Source organism: Schistocerca gregaria, chromosome 1 (assembly GCF_023897955.1).
Source record: "Schistocerca gregaria isolate iqSchGreg1 chromosome 1, iqSchGreg1.2, whole genome shotgun sequence".
Taxonomy (NCBI): domain Eukaryota; kingdom Metazoa; phylum Arthropoda; class Insecta; order Orthoptera; family Acrididae; genus Schistocerca; species Schistocerca gregaria.
Window position 1 is genome coordinate 355179607 of NC_064920.1, and position 8658 is coordinate 355188264.

The following is an 8658-nucleotide window of genomic DNA, read 5'->3' on the forward strand; positions in this document are numbered from 1 at the left end:
ATCAATCCTGTAAAAAATGTCTATTTATAGAAGTTAAAGAACAGCTCCAAACAGAAGAAATCGAGGGTTTCTCTTCCAAAATGTGCGATGACAGAATAATGCAGCGTAGTCTGACTACGAAAATTTTCAATACTCTAAGAACACATGCGTACAGCTATGCGCAATTAAGTCATAAGTGGCACATTACATTGTTCTACAAAACCCTTCAAGAACAATTGCTTCTCAAATTTTTGTGAGTAAATCATTAACGTGTTACGGGAATTAAAAATACATATGAAGTGAGCACTGCGTACGGCGCATGTTGCAAAAATTAAGCGGGAATTGTCACGAGACTTTAGAGTAACCCTTTATTTACATTTTGAATTAAGATCAAAGCTTTAATATTACACGTACTCGCATTAATTTTACATTTTCATTTATTTTTAATAGCAATGGTGCATAATTGTTGCTGCTATGCATGCAAATTAAAATAGATCAAAAGACTGCAAACATTACGTCATACTGAAGACTCGTGACCTGAAGGCAATGTAGTTTGACAACAAAAATTCCTATTCTGCTCATTTGAATGCGGACTCGATAAACATTCCTACTCTACGGAATGATGCAAAGGTATTTCTTGAAAGGACACATCAGTGTTTTAAGTATCCTCGCAACATACGAAGTCAGTATACAGTTATCAGATAGCACACTGGACTCGCATTCGGGAGGACAATGGTTCAGATCCGCGACCGGCCATTCTGATTTAGGTTTTCCGCGGTTTCCCTAAATCGCTCCAGGCAAATGACTTGATGGTTTCTTTGAAAGGACACGGTCAATTTTTCCCCCGTCCTGGAATCAATCCGAGCTTCCATCCTGGAATCAATCCGAGCTTGTGCTCCGTCTCTAATGACCTCGATGTCGAAGGGAAGTTAATCCCTAATCTTCGTTCCTTTCGATGCAGCCGTCAGACGAGTCGGAAGTGCCCTTTGTTTACCAACCGACGGAATAAATGTAATATTGGACCTAAACCTTTCACTATCTACTCGAACAATGTAATGTGGTAGCCATAAAAAAACTGGACGCCAGCAAATCGAATGAAGAGTTTAATTGCATTCCATATGCACGACGGATAACACCACGATCCACGTCTGAAGTGTAATAGTGTCCACTACATTGACTTCCCTTAGAACTATAATAGCCTGTTCTCCATCCATGCTTCGGGTGATTAGCCGAGCGGTCTAGGGTGCTGCAGTCACGGACTGTACTGCTGGTCCCGGCGGAGGTTCGAGTCCTCCCTCGGGCATGGGTGTGTGTGTTTGTCTTTAGGATAATTTAGGTTAAGTAGTGTGTAAGCTTAGAGACTGATGCCTTAGCAGTTAAGTCCCATAATATTTCACACATATTTGAACATTTTTGAAGAACTCCATCCATTTACAAACTATAACTAAAGATTGTTTGTTGAATTATGCTAAATTTTGCTGTTGACTAATCAAAGTCACCATTCTAATTTCATCTTCCGTAGACACCTGATAATGTGTAGTCTTGTGTTGTTAAAACTGCTCATCTTGTGGTTGCCACTAATAATTAACTCCCTAATAATAGCAGTACCTGATCCGCGGCATTACACAAGTGATGTTTAATCATCACAGGCTATCAGGTGCTACATTGGCTACAGATGTAGCTCACTGCGCTTTAGTGACGCATTACGTAAACGTTTTTTATCTCGCATACTCGCGTTATGTGTGAAGACGGAAAGAAGGAGCTCAAACGAATGTGGACGTGTAAGCACAGTTTTAATTTTACTTGATTTCCTGTAAATTGTATGCAAATAATATAATGCTAAACCAGCGAGACAGCGTAATTTTTAAAACATTTTATTCGCATTCAGGAGGACGGCGGTTAAATTTCTGCCTGGCCATACAGATATATTTTCCGTAGATTCTCTAAATCAAAAGGCAAACTCTGGGGTGAATGCTCTGAAAAGAGGACGGTCGATTTCCTTCCCCATCACTCACGTCTCTGATCTTGTGATGCGTCTATAATGACCCCACCGTCGCAGAGACATTACTGACATATTACTGAACTCTCTCTTTCCTTCCTTCCTTACTTCCCTTACTCAGTACAGACACGAAAAGAACAATTCACATTAGGTAGCCTTCCACACTGTATACGAGCACGTAAAAGGGAGACCGTTGAACCATGAAGGAAAAGAGGGCGTGCACATCGAATCCCGCAAGTCATCGCACGGTCCCTCTACACCCATACCACCCTCTCCTGAGGTCACCCTTCACTTTCCGTTGACTGATAATTATGGGAGCTCTGAGCACTATGCGACTTAACTTCTGAAGTCATCAGTCACCTAGAACTTAGAACTAATTAAACCTAACTAACGTAAGGACATCACACACATCCATGCCCGAGGCAGGAGTCGAACCTGCGACCGTAGCGGTAGCCCGGTTCCAGACTGGAGCGCCTAGAACCGCACGGCCACTCCGGCCGGCGATAATTATGGGAACAACGACTGTTGGTATCTCCATATAGCTCTAATTTTACAGCAATGACTATTATGCCAGTTGTATCCTGAAGAAAACAATATTTCTTGACACGTCTCGGAGAGCACTTTCTGATAACTTAAACAGTGGCCCTGAAGGGAGGCAGAATTATTTTCCTGTGCCGTATGCATAACAATCTACAGCAGAAGTTACTGACAAGTCACTGTGCCTCCTTCAAAAGACAACTGTTAAGGTTCTGTGGGACTCCCGGGTTGACCAACGAAACCCGTGATGAATCGCACAGCTGTTATTTCCGTCTTCTCTCCCTCCCCATACCCCCGCCCCCTTCCTCTCTCTGTCTCTCTCTCTTCCTTCTGTTAATATAAAGTAAGAAGAAGGAGATATTAATCTTTATGTGATAAAATTTAATGTGTTTTCAGAAATAAAAGAGATAGGCGAAATTTAATATCTATAAGTCAGAGAATTATGAACTATTTCATACACACTGCACTTGTACTCTGGGGACGGGAAGATAATTATCTATTGCATAGTATTGTCATGTGGCAACAGACCATAAATTTTCATACATTATAATGTTGCATAATGTTGCTGTCTGGCAACACACACAGTCTGGCTGCCTCGACTTCGAGTGAGTTTAGCTTCATTATGCAAGCAGCAACAGTCCAAAATCGATAGTATCTGCTGAGGGTCGACTGCACGTAAACACACGGGAAAGCAGCTGAAAGAGTGAATTATTTCTGCAACGTAGATAACATCTAGTAAGATTTTTAAGGTATTTAAAATGATTCTAAATGATAGTACAGATTATGTCTCTATAAGTGAACAACTAATGATTAGCCAATATTTATCCTGAACAAATCAAAATCAAGTCAGCATGTCAGTGTTCAACCTTTCACATAGTATTTTGTGTGTCAGGCCCTAACCCAAGATATTTTTTCACTGAATTCGGTTTCCCAAAATAATATCGTGCAATAGAAGGTTAAAATCACATCCGGATTATGCTCAGATAGTTCTCCTGTTTTTTCCTAAAACTCTGGAGATATTTTCGAAAATAGTGCCTTTGAAAATACCGGATCCAGTGTCTTAGCCCATCTACAGTGACGGAATCAGCAAGTGTTATACTTTCAACATCTTGAGCGAATGCTGCCAAACTGGTATGCCAGTATTCGAAACCTGTCGATTAAAATTTGTCCTTATGGGAGCTTATTTTTAGTACAGTTCAAGCAGATAAAGAATGGCTTGAGTGGATTATGATTACTGGGTGTGTCCAACGTTACTGGTACTTTTCATGCAGAGATCGCAATACACAATTCCCAGAGATTTTGAACACACAACTTATCGTCAAATTTCGTACTTGGCCAAGGGGACATGCGAGCGCCATACCGACAGATCGCACAGACAGTTAGTTGGTTGAAGTGCAATGACTGCAAAACGACTGATGACGAAATGGAGTCAGAACAACGGTGTGACAAGAATAGTTGGTACAGGTCATTTTAGAAGGAGTACAACACGAGAAGATCGAACGACTGACTCTGACGAAAGGACAGCTGACAAAAGCTGAAGTGAAGGCAGGGTTTGAAAACATAGCGTTGTGACATTACTGTCACACATCGCTATGCGATATTGTTTCATTCTCTACCAGTCTTTAGTTGTTATTATTTTATGAGTACTGGACCTGTGTATTTGGGTGAATATCTTTTCGATTTTCGCGCAGGGACGGTGCGCGACATGTGTGGTCTCAGTGTCCTGTTGTCGGCAGAGGACAGTCAAAACTGGTTCAAACGGCTCTGGGCACTATGGGACTTAACATCTGAGGTCATCAGTCCCCTAGAACTTAGAACTACTTAAACGTAACCAACCTAAGGACATCATACACATCCATGCCCGAGGCAGGATTCGGACCGTAGCAGCAGCGCATTTCCGGACTGTAGTGTGTATAACCGCTCGTCCGCAACGGCCGGCCTTTGGTTATCTAATCGACCTGAGTCGCCATACCAATTTATGTGAGACGAGAAGTCTGAGAAATTGGGGAAACACTTTTACAGGCTTTTACAGACTGATACCAACCTCATGTTTATTAATGTGCATTTTGTATGCCAAAAGTGGGAAGTTTTTGCTGCATTCCTTATTTTTTTCGTGAAATAGGTGATATTCTCGTCCATCACATTAGCAACAGCACTGACCCATCCCTTCCAAGCAGAGACTTTAAAAAAAGTAGAGAATGTGAGTCTACAGTCTGTAAACTTAAAGCCTAGGAATTTGCCTGGAGGCCATCTTTGAGGGCCAGACGGTCCCGGCCGCCGTCTAGTGTCGACTGGTGCAGTAGCGTGATGTGTATTCTGAGAAGCTAGTTACTTGTTTACTTTACCACGCAGATTGTGTTGCTTCGTTTGGATATAATTGGTGGCACCTTGTTGTTTTGTTAATTTTGATTTCGTCCAGCTGATCAGACGTTCTTGAGCTTCCTCCATTTAGTCTTCCAAACTTATTGGCATCTCTCCACAGTGTTAGCCATTTTATAATTCGATGAGTTTTAGAGAACGTAGCTCTCTGTTACTGCGATTTATGTCAATTATTAGAGTGCCATCAGCAATCGTCGGAAAGAGATTACTGGCATCTAGGCCTTTTACCGCTGACTCCATACTACAGACGTGCATGCCGCAGTCAGATTCAAGTGGGCGTTCGTGGGCGTTCTGTGGTGTTGAGTGACCTGTTCCGTTTCTGTTTGTGTCAGTCACATTGACCGTTTTATGTCGAAGACGACCTTGTCAAAGGTCTCAGGAAACAGCGATTGCCCATACACAGCGATTCCCTACACTCATTGTACTCCAGTTCCTGGAAGTGTGGTGTGGTGCGCAATTCAATATAACAGCACTCATATGATAACTGTTAAAGGACGCTGAGTGATCGCCTTACGTGGAAACAATGGTAAATTGAAAGTGTTGTTAATAAAAATTCTCTATTTAAACTAGACTGAACTGAATGTGACTGCTTTAGTCTTTAATAAAATTTGCATCTGACTGCGTATTTACCTGAACTGAACTTTATCTTAACTGCATGAAAATATTGTTGGACAATTAATACTCAAAATACACATCTGACTGCATGAAAGTTTAGTGGTAAAAATAAATGAAAGTCACCAACCTGCATCTGACTGCGTCTGTGGACTTAGCTCGTGCACTCTTTCCCGTTTAGCCGATAATAAAACATACATTCAACTCAGCTGTAGTGCAATGGCATAAAATTGTCATTCTAAATAACTTTACTTATTTTGGTCCTGTTTGTTACTTAATAAAAATTCTGTCCTGATCTGAATAATTTGCCATCTATGCAATGGCATATAGATTATTTTACTCTGATAAATGAAATTATTAGCTTTACTCATGGAAACTTTACTTTAATGTACCTTTTGGTTCAATGCAAGCACAGGATGCGGAGAACGACATTAGGTGTGAGATGAAACTCTAATTTTATCTAAAAAATATTAATTGTTAAACTTTTAAGGCACACGTAAAAACTAAAAAAAAACTTCTATAGCAGGGATTTACAAGAAAGTTTCACAAAACGCTTATTGCATCAACAATGGGATTTGTCTAGCTTTTAGACATTATTTAACCAAAGAAAACCTATTTTATTAATTATTCTTTCTAGTTTCCCCAGGTATGTGCCGAGTTTCGCTCAATATATAGCTTATTATGTGCGTAGCGCCAATTCTTACTTTGACGCTGTCACGACCCGGCTGCCTCCTGCAGGCATCTAGCTCCGACTCGAAACACGTCTGCTGTCTCTGCGCATCTCCTCACCACTCTCAAACTTTTACCGCGTGCACCTAGCCCTGTTAGCTGTCTAAGATCTTACCACTCCAAGATGAACTACTCGTCCAACCTTGCGGTTGGGATCTATCGACATTTTTCACTGACTCTATCCTGATCGAATCTCAGCACATACCTTTCAAAGTCCTGTTGTGAAACCCCTCGTGTCCACTGTGGGGTCCTGCTTAGTCGTCGCTTATAGAGTGCCTAAGGGAAGTTGCGTTCTCGAAATGCTATAGAACAGTTCAAGCAAATAACATCAGCAGTTTTATTTCAATAAAGCAGGCTTACAACACTTACAACTGTGTCGTAAGCGGTGGGCGACATGCAAATAACTCGGAGTCCTTTGCTATATACAGTGTTCATGAGAGCAATTAATATGGATCACACAACACTGCTATCATAGTGCTCTCCGCTAGTGCTGCCCGAATACTGTCCAACCGAGGCTGGCAGGAGCGCTTATATTCTCTTCCGCTAGACGACGTTCCTGACGTGGTTGTCCTAATCAGTGCACCATTGGCCGACGTCGTTTCACCGCCTTCTCTTCTCTAGCGTTCTTCGTTCCAACGCTTGTGGTTATACCAGAACATCCAGAACGGCAAATGGCATATTCCAACAGGATTATGCAAGACCCCACACTGTACTTTACACCACAAATTTCTTTAAGAATGTACAAGTCCTTTATAGTCCTGGCAGCCCCCTGGTTTGCCACTCATATAACACGTTTTGAACTTCGTGGGAAAATGTGCACTTTCATACCAATCTAAATCTAGCGTGTGTTTAAGACAAAGCAAGAAATTCTTAACGGTGACATTTGTCACAACGAATATAAGACTAGTTTAGATCGTAACTGTGGGTTTACATTTCGAATATATATTGATCATAGAGGTCCATTTCGAATGGAATGAAAAGTTAATCATTTAATAGCTGTGTCATAGACGTTTCGACAAAGTCTGATAAATTTCGGATTGAAGCTTCACGATATTACAAATTCACTTTCCATCTGAGTATAGTATGTGGTCAAAGGTATCAAGACACCTGGCTTAAAATGACTTACAAGTTCGTGGCGCGCTTCATCGGTAATGCTGGAATTCAGTATGGTGTTCGCCCACTCTTAGCCTTGGTGACAGCTTCTACTATCGCAGGCATATGTTCAGTCAGGTGCTGGAAGGTTTCGTGGGGAATGACAGCCCATTCTTCACGGAGTGCTGCACTGAGGAGAGGTATCGATGTCGGTCGGTGAGGCCTGGCACGAAGTCGGCGTTCCAAAACATCGCAAAGGTGTTGTACAGTAGTCCAGTTAGGACTCTGTGCAGGCCAGTCTATTACACGGATGTTATTGTTGTGCAACCACTCCGCCGCAGGCAGTGCATTATGAACATCTGCTCGATCGTGTTGAAAGATGCAATTGCCATCCTCGAATTGCTCTTTAACTGTATAAAGCAAGAAATGCTTAAAACACCAGTGTACACCTGCGTTGTGATAGTGCCATGCAAAACAACAATGGGTGCAAGCCCCCTCCCTGAAAAGCACGACCACACCAGTTTGGAATTCCTGTGAGATGGTCTGTGTAGATATCTGCCTATTACACATTATGACCCTCTTCAACTGTCGGCGGTCTCTGTCAATCAACAGACAAGGTCGGCCTGTACGCTTTTGTGCTATACGTGTCCCTTCACGTTTTCTGTTCAATATCACATCGGAAATAATGGACCTAGGGATCTTTAGGAGTGTAGAAATCTCGCGTACAGACGTATGACGGAAGTGACACCCAATCACCTGACCACGCTTGAAGTCCGCGAGTTCCGCAGAGCGCCCCATTCTGCTCTCTCTCGGTGTGTAATGACTACTGAGGTCGCTGATATGGAGCACCTGGCAGTAGGTGGCAGCACAACACACCTAATACGAAAAAAAATATGTTTTGGGGGGTGCCAGGATACTTGTGACCATTCAGCCTCTTTGATGATGAACGTTGAATACTCACTGAACAACTGTTCGAAGCGCCGGGAATGGCCATGAACTTGTGACGAATGCCACAGTATGTGCATTACTCACTAGATAAATAAGTTAAAGGATCAAAAGGGAGCAATAAATATTTAATTTGATTGAAGAGATGAAACATATATGAAGAAATATCTGTTAATACGTAACAGAAATAGATACATTCAAAATATCAAAAGCCAAATGCCCAACGACGATACCAAAATGAACCTCCAAACATTACGGTGTAATGGAGCATGTTCAATAAATAAATAGCTGAACAATAAATGAGGGTGATAAAGAAATTAAAAGTGTGATTGTGAAACAAGCCGGAAATATTTTAATTCTTGTATACGTATAAGATCGATACTTAT